Raw genomic sequence first — 16048 nt, 5'->3', positions numbered from 1 at the left:
TATATCAATGCACAACTTTTCAACAGCCTCCTTTTACGGCGTGAATGTTGCTCATTTAGCAATGGAGAATATGTAAAAGCAGGGTTGGCTGAACTAGAAATTTGGTGTTGTGAAGCAAAGGAAGAGTATGCAGGCTCAGCCTGGGATGCACTCAAGCATATTAGACAAGCAGTGGGATTTTTGGTTATACATCAAAAGCAAAAGAAATATTTGGATGAAATTTCCCACGATCTTTGTTCGGTTTTAAGCATACAACAATTTCAGTACCATGTACTGGGACGATGAATATGGCACACACAATGTGTCTCCAGATGTTATTGCAAGCATGAAAATGTTGATGGCAGAAGATTCAAACGATGCTCATGGAAATTTGTTCTTGTTGGATGATGATTTGAGTATACCATTCTCTGTGGATGACATCTCAAAGTCTATGCAAGAAACATATCTGTTATATATCAATCTACCGTCTCAGCTTCTTGAGAATTCAGCTTTTCATTTCTTGTTGCCATGTACTCTGTAATACAGAAGGCTACATTTTCATCTCTTGATCAATGGCGTTATCAGCTCATGAGCAGCTATTCCCTTGCAACATACAATTGGATTTTTATCCAGATCTTGTCTCAGAGCAGTAGAGTACACGACAGAGGAGAATAGTTGCACCCACTCCGCACAATTAAATTTGAAAACACAACTCAATCCTCAGGTAATGTGACAAATAATACATCCCTTATTGTCTGAGCCCAGGTCACTGGATTCAAAGTCTAGAGTGCTAAGAGTACTGCATTATGGAGAACATCGAATTATACAGGCACACGAAAACCGCGTATATATAACAGAGTTTATGTAAAGCAGTGTTTTAACACATAGCATTTCTATAAAACAGCGTTTCACATAGCATTTCTGTAAACCGCGTATTCAATGGACTCCACGCTCGCCGCATACCATGTCATCTCCACGCATGCGTATAACAGCGTTCAGGTATTATAACCACAATAATATGCGTATAACAGTGTTCAGGTATTATAACCACAATAATATGCGTATAACAACGTTCAAATACCAAAACGATTTCTAATGCATACTCCAGCAATCACCAGACAGGATTTGAATGTTTAGTGGTGAGGATTCCACGCTCACCGCACCAAGCGCCTCGCCCAAACTCAGAGATACAAACTAAAGACAGCATCGCACGAAGAACAGGCAGAGGAACGTTTCAACCTGGAGCAGCGATTCATTCAGGTGAATGCACAACACTTCTGAAACGTTTATGAAACCATGACCATTTCCATGTCAGGACAACTTGGACAGCGCTGGCAGTGTCAGGCAGAGGAGCGTTTCATCGTTCAAGTGAATGTGGCAGATAGGGCACAGGTCTGTATAAAAGGAATATGGCAGACAGGGGTCAGAGATGTCAGTCAACAGTGGATTTCAGGCACCAGACGCCAGCAGGTATTAACAGGTTGTAGCTAAAATTTAGCTGAAGAAATATTCATGAGAAAATATTCATGAAGTTCATGGCAAAAATAAACTGCACAGAAAGGCCATAAAACAAATGGCTCAGCTTAATTATGCAGGCCAAGAATATGCCTGCTCTGATACCATGTTAAACACACATGGGTAGCAAGAGAAATATGAAAGATAAAACATGAGAGTACAATTTTTATTAACATATGATATACATTTATAGTACATAGTTTGACCGTTGGGTTTCACATCCCAAGGTCTCTTAGACTCCTTTTGTCCATTCGGCTTCCACACTAACCCATTGAGGATTAGGTGTCCAACAATGATCATCAACCGAAGGCATGCTGAGGGGTATATTTGTCTCTGGCTACAACTTTGAATCTAGTATGGCAAGTTGTGGTTTAGGCTCGCTTAATCTGGCTTTGAAGCTTGTAGATGACCATCATTCCCCCCCTGTCAGGGACAAGGTGAGAAGATGGAGAAAACTCAACTGCAAGACCTTTTAATATTCTAGAAGAAATTCTGACATATGACTGAAATATCTTTTTGTCTGATGAAGCCCATTACCAAGAAGCGATCCATCCTAGATGATTTTTTGTCCTTGCGGGAGGCTTGTTTTTGAAGCATGTATTTGAGGAATGATTGGCTTTATGAAAATGCTTACATGGATGAAGATCAAAATAGTGATTTTTCACATGGTCAACTCTGTCACAATGTTGGCTATTCACAATCTGTTGTTGTTGTTGTGGAAGAGGAGAAGAATTTGGAACAACTGAAGGTGAAATGTCATGACGAAATCCATCACTCTGAAACTGGATGGGCTTTGAGTAATCTGGAATGTGAAAGGAAACCTCCTTATCATATCAAGACTTGGTATGTGCTTGTTATGGACAAGGTCTTCCCAAGGTCTAATGATTGGCTTTGGAAGTGCAGGCTGACTTTCTGCTTTTGCATGCAAATGTTCTCTTACACTAGGGGCAAAATGTGAATCAACCTACTGCTTATGGGAGTCTGCTTCAATGTTCTGAATAGAAATGGGTTCAAAATGATGAATCAAGTGTTGTAATTCTTCTTGCTGCAGTTGAGATTCAAGTTGCAAAAAATCAATATGTTCTTGTGCATTTTGCAGACAAGTATAAATCTATGAAAGAGAGACTTTTCTAATTTTAACTATGTCATCATTAGTAGATTGTATCAGTTTTTTTAGGAAATCTAATACTTCATAAATTTTGGCAATTTTCTCCAGTTCAAGTAACAAAATAGGAAATATGGTCTAACTAATAAAGGTGGTAATACTAGGGACGAACATGATCATGATTGTTGGGGATCTGGTCCTCACCACCATGAAGGTCAACGTGATGGAGACCGATCGGCTGTGGCTGCTGATAATTGGAGGTGTCCTTCGAAACCAAACCAACCTAACAGTCACAAGTGAAATAAGCTGCTACCACAGCCCCACAACCCCCTCACAAGTGACATATGTTGCCCCCTCATGATGAATACAGATATGCATTTAGTGTCAAACAAACAATCATTAACAATCTATAAATAACATTCCATTCCAGACTCCACTATGGGTACCAAATTGCGGTGACTGTGCATGTGCCTATAAAACAAGACAGTTAAAGTGTAATATTATTTAACAATTTTATTTCAATGATATCACTAATTTCAGTATATTGTTTCATGGTGATTTATGATGTCAGGTATAAAGACAAGTATAAATAGCTATGATTCCAAAATACTATACATTTTTTAAATTAAAATTATATATATATATATATATATTAAATTTTTATTAATTTATTTTATTTTTATTATTTATTTATTTATTTATTTATTATTATTATTATTTTCTTTTTTTTCTGAATTTGTCTACTCCTATATTGATACAAAATAAATTTATAGAGAGGCCACGGCCTCGAGAAGTCTAGCCCAGAGATGCGGCATGCTCACATTGCAAAGTCGAACACTGTCCAAAAAGACCTACTGAAGACTGACCAGAAGGGCTTCTAGGAACATGACCATGACTAGTACATAGAAACAGAAAAACACCATTATCGTAACTGAAACTGAAGACTGACCAGAGGTAATTCAGCAACCAAAACAAGATGACTAGGCTCAGGCAAGAAAACAGAGAAGCGCTGCCCAAATCAAAACTGAAGTCAGACCTCAAAAACAGCTGTGACTGAAATCGAGACCAAAACACATAGCCAGAAAAATGCCGCCCACGCAGGGGAAACCGGCTATTTGACTTTGGAACAAAGGACTGAGCATGAGAACTGTTTAGCATATCATGGCGATAAAACAGGAGGGAATTGAGCACCTTCGAGCCATGGAGAAACAAAAACCATTGAACGCAGACCTGATTAAGCTTCATGAGAGGTGGAGGGATGCTCTTCAATGATGCAGCACCCATAATTGTAAAGGTCTTCGTCCTCAGAGAGATGGCCCTATTTGATTGAAGAACCACCACCAGTAGGGACGCTCGGACCAGCCTAATTATCTATGATTTGGGTTGCAATGCACTTACTCGGATCTGAAGCCTTACTATGCTTGTTATAAATCTGAGTAGTGCCATGCCTATCTTCCGCTCTCGTCTCCAGAGTCACCCCAGAAGTCACGACAACCTAACTAGAAGTAACCTCTCAAAGCTCAATGGTGACAGAGGCTAAGAAGGAGACATTACTGAGAGTACAAGGGAACTGAAGATGAGCTGTATTAGGTGGAGAATTGAGAGAGAGCGCTGCCGAATTAAGCTGCCCATGACCCTGTCCACGACCACTCCTGGTAACAGGATATCGTTCAGAGCAGAAGTCCAAGGAGAATGACGAGGAATCCGTCGTGGAGGAGGAGGCTTGGCGGATAACTTGCCCCCGGGAACTTCCCCTCCTGCAACTCATTCTCTGGCGCAATTTGGGCATAGTGGGAAGAGCAGGAGGTTCAGAACTGGATGCAATACTGTGGAGGCAGAAGGGGCCTAAAAGTAGCTTAGCTTCAGCACCCAAAGCGGCAGTGGGAGGGACAGAGGATGAGCTGCTATTGAAATTGCAGAAAGGGTTGTGAGAAACCTGGAGGCCTAGCAATAAATCCACCCAACGATTCATTTGTGCTTCTCCTTTGCGATAGCAAGGGAGTGACGTGAGCACAGAGGAGAAGCGCAAATGAATCTAGATAGGGGCGTCATGATAGAAGAATGAACAAGCTGGTAAGGAGGGACAGGCTGCATTAATGCAGCATTGAAGTTGAGAGAAGAGGAATTAAAGACCGTAATTGCGCGAGGCCGAGTGGCGGTGGTAATAAGCCACACGCCAACCCATTTAGTTGCCCACGTACCGATCAAACCATTAAACACATGGATCTGGGATAATATAAATTTAAAAATTAAAGTAAATTATAAAAAACGTTTAAAAGTATTACAAAAATTAAAGCTATATTTGAATTAATACACTAAATAAAATTATAAAATTCACTTATATATTTAACCAAAAAAAACTACAAAATTAATTTATATAAACCTACTTTAAATAGCACATCAAATAAAACTATAGACCTACTTTAAATAGCACATCAAATAAAACTATAGAATTCACTTAACTATAGAACCTCCTCTTAATGGTATCTCAAGTAAAATTGGTGAATTTCTTTTTAGTTTATATGTAATCTGTGTCATGTGATAAATGACGTCAACTTAGGCTATTTGATACTCCATTAAGATCTAGCGTATCGGTTACACTTTTGGGAGAGTTTTCTGGCACTCTTTAGGTTGTTTGATACTCCATTAAGATCTAGCATATCGATTACACTTTTTGGTGGGTTTTCTGGCACTCTTTATGCTGTTTGATACTCCATTAAGATCTAGCATATCAGTTACACTTTTTGGTGCCAAAATAGAAGCCATTTGGTGGCCTCTCATAGGGCCATGGGGCACCCTTTGATTGGCCCATGTGGTGACCTATGATTGGTCCACCAAATCAACCATATGCCAAATAATCGTGCACCGTGTCACATCATGCAATTTGTCCACTTGCCACCCATACAAACCTATCAACTGATGATGTCAACACCACGTCAACGTACGAACTGCCACATCAACATCCATACCTTACATAGTCAACTTGCAACTTTGGATTTTTTATTGTTTGGCCAAAACTTCAGAATGTGTTAAATTGCTCATATGGTGTTAGATTGAGGCGATTAAATCATCGTTGGAATAATAACGATGAAATCTATTATTTGGCATTGGTTTTAAGAGATTTTGATCATTTTGATTTTTGGGCATTTTCTAGATCGCTGGATCACTCCTCCCCACTAGAAGCTTTTGGTCCACCAAAAGTTTGTTTTTACTCAACAAGTAAGTGAGGGTACAACTCCCTCAGTTTTCCGATCTCTATCCACCTTTCTTTACTTGGATTGGTACCTTTGAGCCCCACATGAAGATACTCCACATTGCATCTGCGTGAAGTTCTTATTCTCCTATCAAGAATAACGTATTCGTGCAAATCATTCAAATATTCAGGAGAAAAATATTCTATATATGGAACTTGAAAATTATATTCTTGATCAATTATCATAGGAGGCTCATACAATCTCAAGTTTTCCACATTCACAACAAAATAAATTTGCATGTAAGGTGGAAAATCTAATCGAAAAGCATTGTTACCAATCTTCAAGATTTTGAAAGGACCATATCTCTGATTGGTTTGAGACTTTTACCTTGACCTTGCATTCTTTCCTTATTGATGTTGTAACACCCTCCTCCCACATATACCCAAGTAACTGAGCAACCAGGGTAAACATATGACGAAGATTTACTGTAACACCCTCCTGCCACATCTACCCAAGTAATCGACCAACCGGGTTAAACATGCAACAAGAGGCTACTATGGTTGGATTCGACCTCCTATGTAACCTTAAGGAAGTGGAATCGCTGAAAATACAACAACCAAACCTTCCACGTCAGCTACGGGGCCCCTGAGAACCATGCCAACACTTTGGGAAGCTTTCTGCTTGGTCCCACTGAAATTTATGATCAATTGCCCTCTGGACGTTCTCATGCTATTGGCATGCCAACATCTAGGGACCAATTTTTCTAGTTTTGTGCTAGAATCCCCAAGATTTAAGCCACTTTTTCCAGCCCAGAGCCCAATCACTACCCAGAATGGAATGATATCTTAAGAGCAGTAAAATAATAGGGAAACAATGAAGTAGAAGCAATTAGTTAAACAAGCCCTTAACCATACCCCTACTAGCCATGACAGACATTTCATCAAACATATCGCAAACATGTAATCTACAGGTGTAAATAACATAATTAAGCATAGGGATCTCATACTTATCTGAGAATCTCTAAGAGCCATTGTTCCCTCATGTCTTTTGCTGCATTATCATTTATTAGGTGATAGTTACATTTCCCATTCATTTACAAGTAAAACATACTGAGAGCCATACACAGTTGTTGTCATAAAACATACATATAACCAACACACTAACAATAGAAATACCATAAATATATCAGCCATAAAATCCACATATAAGCCAATACATTTACACATGAAAACCAAGGGAATGAATTTCTCATTAATGAATGCAAAAACCAACTGAAGATGGGATTACCACGTTCCACCCGACCATAGATTGGTTGAGCCAAGTCTTTCTTCAGCCAATCACCCCCGTGCCATATTCCAAGCATGAATGTGGGACTCATAACCAACCGAAAAGAACCAAACAAGCATAGATGATACTAGAGTTTTCCACCTACACCATGAGGAATTTGAGTACCTCCTAGTCTCTTAGGATTTACTGTAATCCATAGTCCGATCTAGGGATCACTAGGCCCTACATCAAGACAAAATATCCAGGCCTTACCCATACATACCATCCCAAGGTTACTAGGCCCAACGGAGATCAATCCACCTCTTGGCTTTACTGTATATCCTACCATTCACCGACAAGGATTCCTAGGCCCACCGAGGCACACAATCTTGGCTTTACTGCAACCCACAGTCTGGTTCAGGGGTTACTAGGCCAGTGGCTTTACCGTGATCCACAGTCTAGTTCAGGGACCACTAGGCCATGTGTTTTTCAATTTGGAGATCCACCCCACTCATCTTTGAATCCATTCGACAATCTAGCTCAAACGAAGTATGAGAACCCATCTCATCAAGGTTATCAAGAAATGGCAAGGCTAGGTTGAAAACACTGTCACACTTGGTAAAACACATGCCATGACAGAAAACAACCACATGAAACACCATGCATGGAAAATCTAGTAAGGAAAATATACATGCAAATCGATACCTGCAATGAATCCTGTTGTAGTTGCTTGATCCTGCCTTTCCCTGCTTAATCTTTGCTTCCTCTTTCCTTATTTTCCTTTCTTGCTCCAATGCCAAAGTGCTACAAGAAAAATAAGTGTCAAGAGTGAGTGAGAGAGAGAATAATGAGATAGCTCCAAAAATGAACTGACAAAAAGGTTCCTAACTGTGAAAAGAGATTTATCTGCTTTTATGGGGTGAGAATGTACAATATATTCAATTCCTTTCTTGAACAAGTGATGTTTATTATATTCCCTGAAAAATATCGCTTTCTAGGGCTACCCCTGACCATCCCACATGTATCTAGTTTTACCACATCACCTTATCCTTAAATTGAAAAGTTATTGCAAATGGTAACATACACTATTTAGTCACTCACAATTTATGGTTTCTTCTCATCCAAATTAAAGTATAAGGTTTATGATGCTCTATGGTTTTGAATCCCAATTTCATAACCACTTCTTTTGAAATTAGGTTAGCTTGAGATCCACTATCTAGTAATGTGTTGATATTTGTATGTTTCATAACAACCCTTATATGAAATAACTTGCGTCTAGAACTATTAGAATCATTACCTTCATCATATTTACCAGTCATAATCAATGATATGATATGTGCCTTGTCGCCTGAATTTGACCCTAAGTCCATTTTCAATGTTGCCGCAACCTTTTACTTCCCTTTTATGGTCCACTTTGGTTCCATTTCAGGATGCAATTGCCAATAGTGGTCTTCGTCATGTCCCTCTTTCTTGCAATGTTTACAAGAGATATTTTCAACCTCCATCTTAGTATAGTTTGCTTTCCTCACTTTTCCTTTTCCCTTGCTCTCCTTTTTGGTTGTCGATTCTGATGATACCCGAAATCCTAAATTACCTGCTTCAATGTAAGTTTCTTGTACTTCCACTTGATCCAGGTTAGTAGGACTGAACATAAATACAGTATTACAAATATACTCAAGTAATCCTCCTATGTATTTCATTAGAGTTTCTTGAGTATACAAAGGAATATCTAACATCAATGCCTTCATACGAAACTCGTCTATATATTCCTACATTGAATGACCTTTCCTAACTTTTAATCCTTGCCATTCTATTAAATCTTTTTCCTTATATCCCAATGGATAGAATTGCATTCTAAGTGCAGTCATATATATATATATATATATATATATATATATATATATATATATATATATATATATATATATATATATATATATATATATATATATATATATATATATATATATATATAATGGTGACCAAAAAATTGGTTACACCAACATGGAAAACATAGCCTTGTATTTTAATATGGCTCACTATAGATATTGTATGGTTTCCACAATGGTTAAACATTTCATTAGTTTTAATACATGGCACACATATCATTTTTATGTTATACCATATAACATATATGGTAACCAAATATTGGACCGGTGGTAATGCATATCTCACCAACATAACATATAGTTCGAATTTAAATGATGGAAATACCAAACTAACCCATGGCATAAGTTGTTAACATGTGGCTGGACTTTCTCCTGACGATTTCGTTATTTAGCAGTGGTGACCTGTATTGAAACTCGTGGCTTAACTGCATACCATATATATCATAACCCTCGGTGCATGATGTGGCATGAACTGTGGAGGTGGTGAACGTTGTTATATGCGCTCAGATCTATGTTTGGAGGTTCGTTAAAACAAATCTTGGATTTGACGGGGCTGCCAAATATGGGGGCCTCCGCTAACCCTACCCCATTTACACTTGTACAAACAATACATAAATAATAATGTGCCAATGTTTAATAAAACATATGCATAGACCATTTGTAAGGTTTTGTGATAATGCAACGAAGGTCATGGGTTCGACTCCGACCCATTCCATTTGACCTTTGACTTGTACCTGCGCTGACTGCCATGTGTCGCTTTGAGAATATACCACCTGTCATGATGTGACACTGCCACTTGGCCTGCAAAGACTCATTTTTTTACCTATTTGCCACAAACTTCAAAGTGCATTTTCTCTTTCATACGAAGATCATTGTAGTATTGTGTCTTGTTAGGCTATCAAGTTGTCTCTACCCTAGTTTGTCTCACATGGGTACAAATGGAAAATGTAATATTCTTTGTAATTATGTTATAAGTGAAATTCCAAGTGTCAATATTGGAATATGAAAATTCATCATGTAATGTAATGTGTTATTTTGTGAAGAAGTTGAAGAGTCATGAGGGTAGTCCAAAGGTCACAAGGGGGAGTTGAAGAGTCACCCCCTCTTATTATAAATAGAATCTCATAACTCATGTAAGAGGCTTTTGGGAGCCAAGATTTTGGCTAGGTTTAGGTTTATAAAGAGCTTGGGAGTATTGTGAAGAGCCTTGGCGTCTCCATAGTGTAGAGCGAGTATACTTATTTGGTGGAGCAGGTGTGTCTAACTGTGTAATGTTTCACTTTTGGGGCTAGTGGTTGTACTATACTACTCTAGACTATACTACTCTGTTGTATACACATTATAATAATTAATGGTGTTTTTTTCTAAATTATCATCATATAATTTTAACAAATATAGTGAGCTATTTTATGTTTTTTCTAGTGCGATGGACGGATGGACGGACAAACTTATTTGGGTTTGTTTTGATAACGCAGAATGTCTTTCACAATCAAGTAGCCAAACATCGTGAGGGAGAGTTTGAGAGACTGAAGAGAGAAAGAGAAGGGAGGGTTGCAGAGGTCTGAGCAATTAGGAAGTAGGAAAGAGAGATGTGTAGAAAAATGGAATATTATCGAAGGCAGGAGGCGACAAGGTTGATCAAATTGAAGGAAGAGGAAGAAGGCTGCAAGCGTGAGGGTAAGATTGAGATTCAAGCTGCCATATGCTATTTCTATATACTTAGATTGTGCTTAACTTGTAAGTGTGTTATGCTTTTTTATTTGTTTATTTCTATGATCAACTCTTCATATATATATATATATATATATATATATATATATATATCTATATATGCGTGTGTTACAAAGGAGGAAAGAAAATGCAAACAGGGTGCAGAACGGAAAGCCAAGCTAGATGAGATTGCTGAAAAATAGAAGTAGCCAGAAAGAGAACTGGAGGAGAAGGAGAGGCTACAAAGAGAAGATTTGATCAAGGAGGAACAAATAGGTTCAAAGGCTGCCTCACAGCTAACGATAAACAAATTTGTTCCCCGAGCTCTGCACAAGGCAGTTGAATCAACTCATAGTACTGAAGCAGATAATGAGAGGTGACGTCGTGGAGATCATCGTCAAAGCCACGTTCATGCAGGCAGAGATGGCCACCCCATTCCTACACTACGTGAAGCAGATGCACCCGATCAAGCTAGGGATAAGTATGCCCCTCCATCCTGTAAATATGAGCCACCTACAAAACGGACATAGACACGGACACAGGGTAAATATGAACGTCCTCCAGTGGTTTCTGGAAGGCTTGAGCCACCACCAGGAGGACGGGATGCCCAACAGTGACAGGGACAGGGTACCCCACTTGGGAATTATGGGCAACGACCAAAGTATGGTGGATTTGAATCTGGTAATACTAGGGACAAACGTGACCATTATCGTGATCGTGATCGTCTGGGAGCTGGTCCTGATCACCGTGGTAATACCAAGGATGAACATGATCGTGATGACCAACGTGGTAATACTAGGGACAAACATGATCGTGATTGTTGGGGAGCTGGTCCTGACCACTGTGAAGGGCAATGTGATGGAGACCGATTGGCTATGGCTGCTAATAATTGGAGGCGTCCTTTAAAACCAAACCAACCTGACAGTCACAAGTGACATATGATGCCCCCTCATGATGAATACAGATATGCATTTAGCGTCATATACATATGTGTGTTATATCTATTGAATCTAAATTTGATCACCATTAAATGTAGCGAAGGAAAATAGTACGCCTCTAACCTTATGTGATATCTATGTTTTAAGTTGGTGAATATTTATGCATGAAACGTTGATGCATGCGGAACAATGATGGTATAATGCTTCTAATTGTATAAGAGTTATGTCAGTACCACTTATGACTATGCCTTGAGGACTATGATCATGATTCATGGGCATGCTAGCTATAGTAAACTGAAGATAATGTTCCATTAATGCTTGTGCGGAGTCAACAAAGAATTTTATTGGTTGCATGCCATGATTAATTCCTTTCTCCAAATTGTAAATAATGCTTAAGGGTTAGAAGTCATATAAATGAATCTAAAGGTTCACATCATGGATCTAGTAAAGCATAGAAGGAGCATGTAGTATTATGGTTCATTACATTTGATGTTGGATTATTAAGAATATGAGTATAGTTGCATGAATCATATTTGTTCATGTAATGATAGAATAATATTAATAATGGTTGAATATTAACTTAACTGAAGAAAATTTTAAAGAATGAGAGCCTAGTAAATAATTCTCAAATTAGGCTCAAAGTGTATGTTACATCTAGCTTCGTACCCAAGACTTCCGGTTCGGTGAGACTTCAATTCCACAACCATTTCCAATTGAGCTACCCCAAGCGGACAATATATTTATATATTTAAAAAAATAATAATTTTATTAATAAAAATTGCAGATCTAATTTATTAGAGTGAAAAATTTTGTGATCCATATTGTAAATAAATGTCTTTCGGATTAATCACATCATTAGGATTTGGTCAAAATTTTGAACCAACTAACTTTTAGATCAAATTTACTAAAATTGTTTCACTCCATAAATTAAAAAGAACTTTTTATAATTAAATAAAGAGGATATTTAATTTTTTAAATTCTTTTGAATGGAAATATGTGTTCCTTTGTGTCTCTTAGTTAAATCTTATGGTACTTGAGCACGCACGCACACACACACACATATATGAGAAATTATAATGCTCATATTTTTCTCAGCCAAATACCATATAGTGAGAAAAATTTATAGGTAATTTTCCCTCATTATAACGATGTTACTCAAAGTGTTTTTGTCATAAAGAGGATTCCCCTCGTGCTGCTTTCTGAAGGAGTTTACGTAGCCCTATCCAGTGATCGCAACAATAAGCTCGCAACTACTTGCAGCTGCCCCTCAGTGGCCTCCTGTTGTTGGGGACTGAGCACCATGGACGCTTTAGAGGATGGGGAGCCTCTCTCAGATCAACAACAAGAAAATGAAGGAGAAGAAAAAGATTTTGCCTCTCTCATTTCTGCAATGGGCCCGACAAAGAAGATACCATCAATCACCAAGTTTGTTAAAATATTGGAAGACATTCCTAAAATCTCACTCCCTCCTGTCCTTCCCCGTAGAGCAACACTTTCTCTGGTGGAGCATGGATTAGTGGGGAAGTTTACGGGGTTATGGCCATCACCCAAAACTATGCAAAAATGGGTAGAAAGGAACTGGACTGCATCAATAGATGGAAAAATCTCAATAAGGTTTTGTGGAAGATGTTACTACACCTTTCACTTTGAAACCAAGGAGGATCGAGATTTGATTTTCAAGAATAGACCTTTTTTATGGGTACAAGGGGTTTGTATCTAAATAGATGGACGTCAGATTTCGACCCAGAAAATGAATGTACCCAATGTCGTCCCCATCTAGGTTAGATTGCCACACCTTCCCCTTCACTGTTGGGGGGATGATTCAATCAAAGTCATAGGAAATGCAGTTGGGAAATATATAGACAGGTGTGAGCCAAAGGAAAATATGCATGCATGCGTCAGAATCTGTGTAGAAGTGAATCTTGGGAAAGGGCTACCAGAAGCTATCAAAATCAAAGTGGACCAGTGGACGCACATACAACAGCCAGATTATGAACAAATCCCTTCAAATGCAAGGTATGTCACGGATATGGTCATTTTTCAAATAGATGTACAAAAAAAAAGAAAATGAAAATGAACAGAGGGAAGATCCGGAAAAAAAATCAGAACGGGTTGAAAGAAAGAAGACATTCCACAAACAACCAAATCTATCTTCCTCATAGCCCTCCACATCCTCTGATCTCCATCCCCCATCACCCAAAGAAGACAATAATCCTCTTGCTAGCCTTAATCCTTTTGAGCCTCTGGATCCTTCAGCTCCCCCAACCCCTGGACGAAGATCCAAATCCCCACAACATAACCCCAATCCCCTTTCATCCCCTCTCTCTCACACCCCTCCACCCCCCTCCCCCTTAGTAGACAAAATTCTAACCAGAAAATAGTCAAAGGAAGCACCCCAAAATGTAGAATATCATAAAAGCACAGGAATAAAGACAAAAAAAGAACTCAGGGATGAAGCAACAACAAAGGAAATAGCATTAGGAACGCAACAACCTATGGAAACCTTCTTAGGAAAGAGTACAGGAAATAATGAAAAAATCCAACAAAGAGGGAAAGGAGCCATGCACCACCCAACAAGTAAATAATGATAGTGATCTCTTGGAATTGCAGAGGAATGGGATCATCCGTTAAAGAAAATGCCACAAGAGACATCTTGGCAAAAGAAAACCTAGAAATCCCTATGATTCAGGAGATAAAAACAAACATCCAAAAAACTGAAATATAAAAAAAAGTTCAGAAATTATGAAGGGGAAGCAATACGAACAATAGGAGCATCTAGAGGTATTTGCATAATATGGAAAAAAGGAACTTGGTAATTAATAAAATACAAAAAGGACCAGCATTGGATCCAAACGGATCTAATGCAAATCAGTACAAAAGAGAGGTACAATGGTATAAACATATATGCCCCAAATCACTACAAAGAAAAAGAGTAATGTTGGACCACCATAAAAGAAATACTAAAAGAAATATAAGCTGGGAAAATAATTCTAGGAGGAGATTTAAATTTGGTAAGAAGTATAGAAGAAAAGTTTGGAGGAACATACCACACAGACCCATCCAGGGATATTCTAGAAGAAATAATGGAACAACACAATTTAATAGACATCCCACCAAGCAACGGGAAATACACTTGGAGCAATAAAAGAGTGGGAAAAAACACCATAAAAAAACGCTGGATAGGATTCTGATACAAGAAAACATAGTAGCAATGCACAACTCCATAAAATCAAAAATTTTACACACCACAACATCTGACCATAAACCGGTGACAATAGTCAAAGGAAAAATGGAAAACCAGGGACCCCTCTTGTTTAGATATAGCTCAATTTGGGACAACAACACGGAAATTAGCGAATTAGTCAAGGAAGCATGGGAGCCAAGAGTAACAGGACCACCTCAGTATATTTGGGAAACAAAATTAAAAACTGCAAGAACCAAATTAAAGAAATGGGCAAGAGCAAATGAAATTAAAAAGAAAAAAGAAAAAAGAGTTACAGCAGAAAATGGAAAGCATGCAAATTGAAAAAGAAAATAGAGAAGAAGGCAAGCAAGATTATCTAAGAGAGAAGGAAATCTTCTGGGAAATATATAGGGAGAATAGGAAAGAAGAAGAAGAGGCAATATTGAAATCTAGAAATTTGTGGCTCAAGGCAGGGGACAAAAACACTTCTTTTTTCCACAACACAATGAAAATAAGAAGATCAAGAAACCAAATAGAAAAAATTCAAGTCGAAAGCCAAGTGGTCAAAGGTGCAGAGGAACTAAAAAAAGCAACCTATCAGCACTTTTAAAACTTACTCTTAGCCAATGAAGAAATGGCTAAGAGTGAAGATTTCTTAAAGCACACAAAAAAAAATTAAGAAAAGAACAAAATGCTGCAATGTGCAAGGACCCCACAGAAGAAGAGATAGTGGTGGCCATATGGAGCCTGCATCCAGACAAAGCCCCAGGGCCAGATGGTTTCACAATAGCATTCTACAGATCTCATTGGTATACCATTAGAAAGGATTTCTTAAGAATGGTGAAAAATGTTTTCAAAAAAAAAATAGGAGGTAACACAAAATCTTCCTACCTTGCCCTAATCCCAAAGGAAGCAAACCCCTCAACTTTCAACAGGTTTCACCCTATCTCTCTTTGCAATTCATCTTATTGATAATAACAAAAATAATTGCAAATAGAATCAAGGCAGTACTTCCAATAATCATATCTGAAAACCAAGGAGGATTCATGCCCAACAGGCAAATCATAGATAATGTAATTATTGTACAGGAAGTTATACACTCTAGTATGCTAAGGCAAGAGAAAGGCCTCATAATCAAGCTAGATATGGCTAATGCATTTGACAGGGTCAATCATCCATATATAATGGCTGTCCTCCAGAAACTTTGTTTCTCAAGAGATATAATGGAAGTCATACAGGGATGCATTTCTACTCCTTGGATTGCCCCC

At 38.3% G+C, this 16048-nt stretch overlaps 1 pseudogene; it reads left to right on the top strand.

The window, feature by feature from the left end:
* The first annotated feature begins 1275 nt into the window (after window positions 1–1275).
* LOC149156926 (uncharacterized) lies at window positions 1276–11593 on the top strand (annotated as a pseudogene).
* The last annotated feature ends 4455 nt before the right edge of the window (window positions 11594–16048 follow it).

Source organism: Pinus tabuliformis, chromosome 9 (genome assembly GCF_031772625.1).
Source record: "Pinus tabuliformis cultivar Carrire ecotype Pingquan chromosome 9, CPIR1, whole genome shotgun sequence".
In the NCBI taxonomy this organism is placed as follows: domain Eukaryota; kingdom Viridiplantae; phylum Streptophyta; class Pinopsida; order Pinales; family Pinaceae; genus Pinus; species Pinus tabuliformis.
This window is presented reverse-complemented; position numbering and strand designations above follow the sequence as displayed.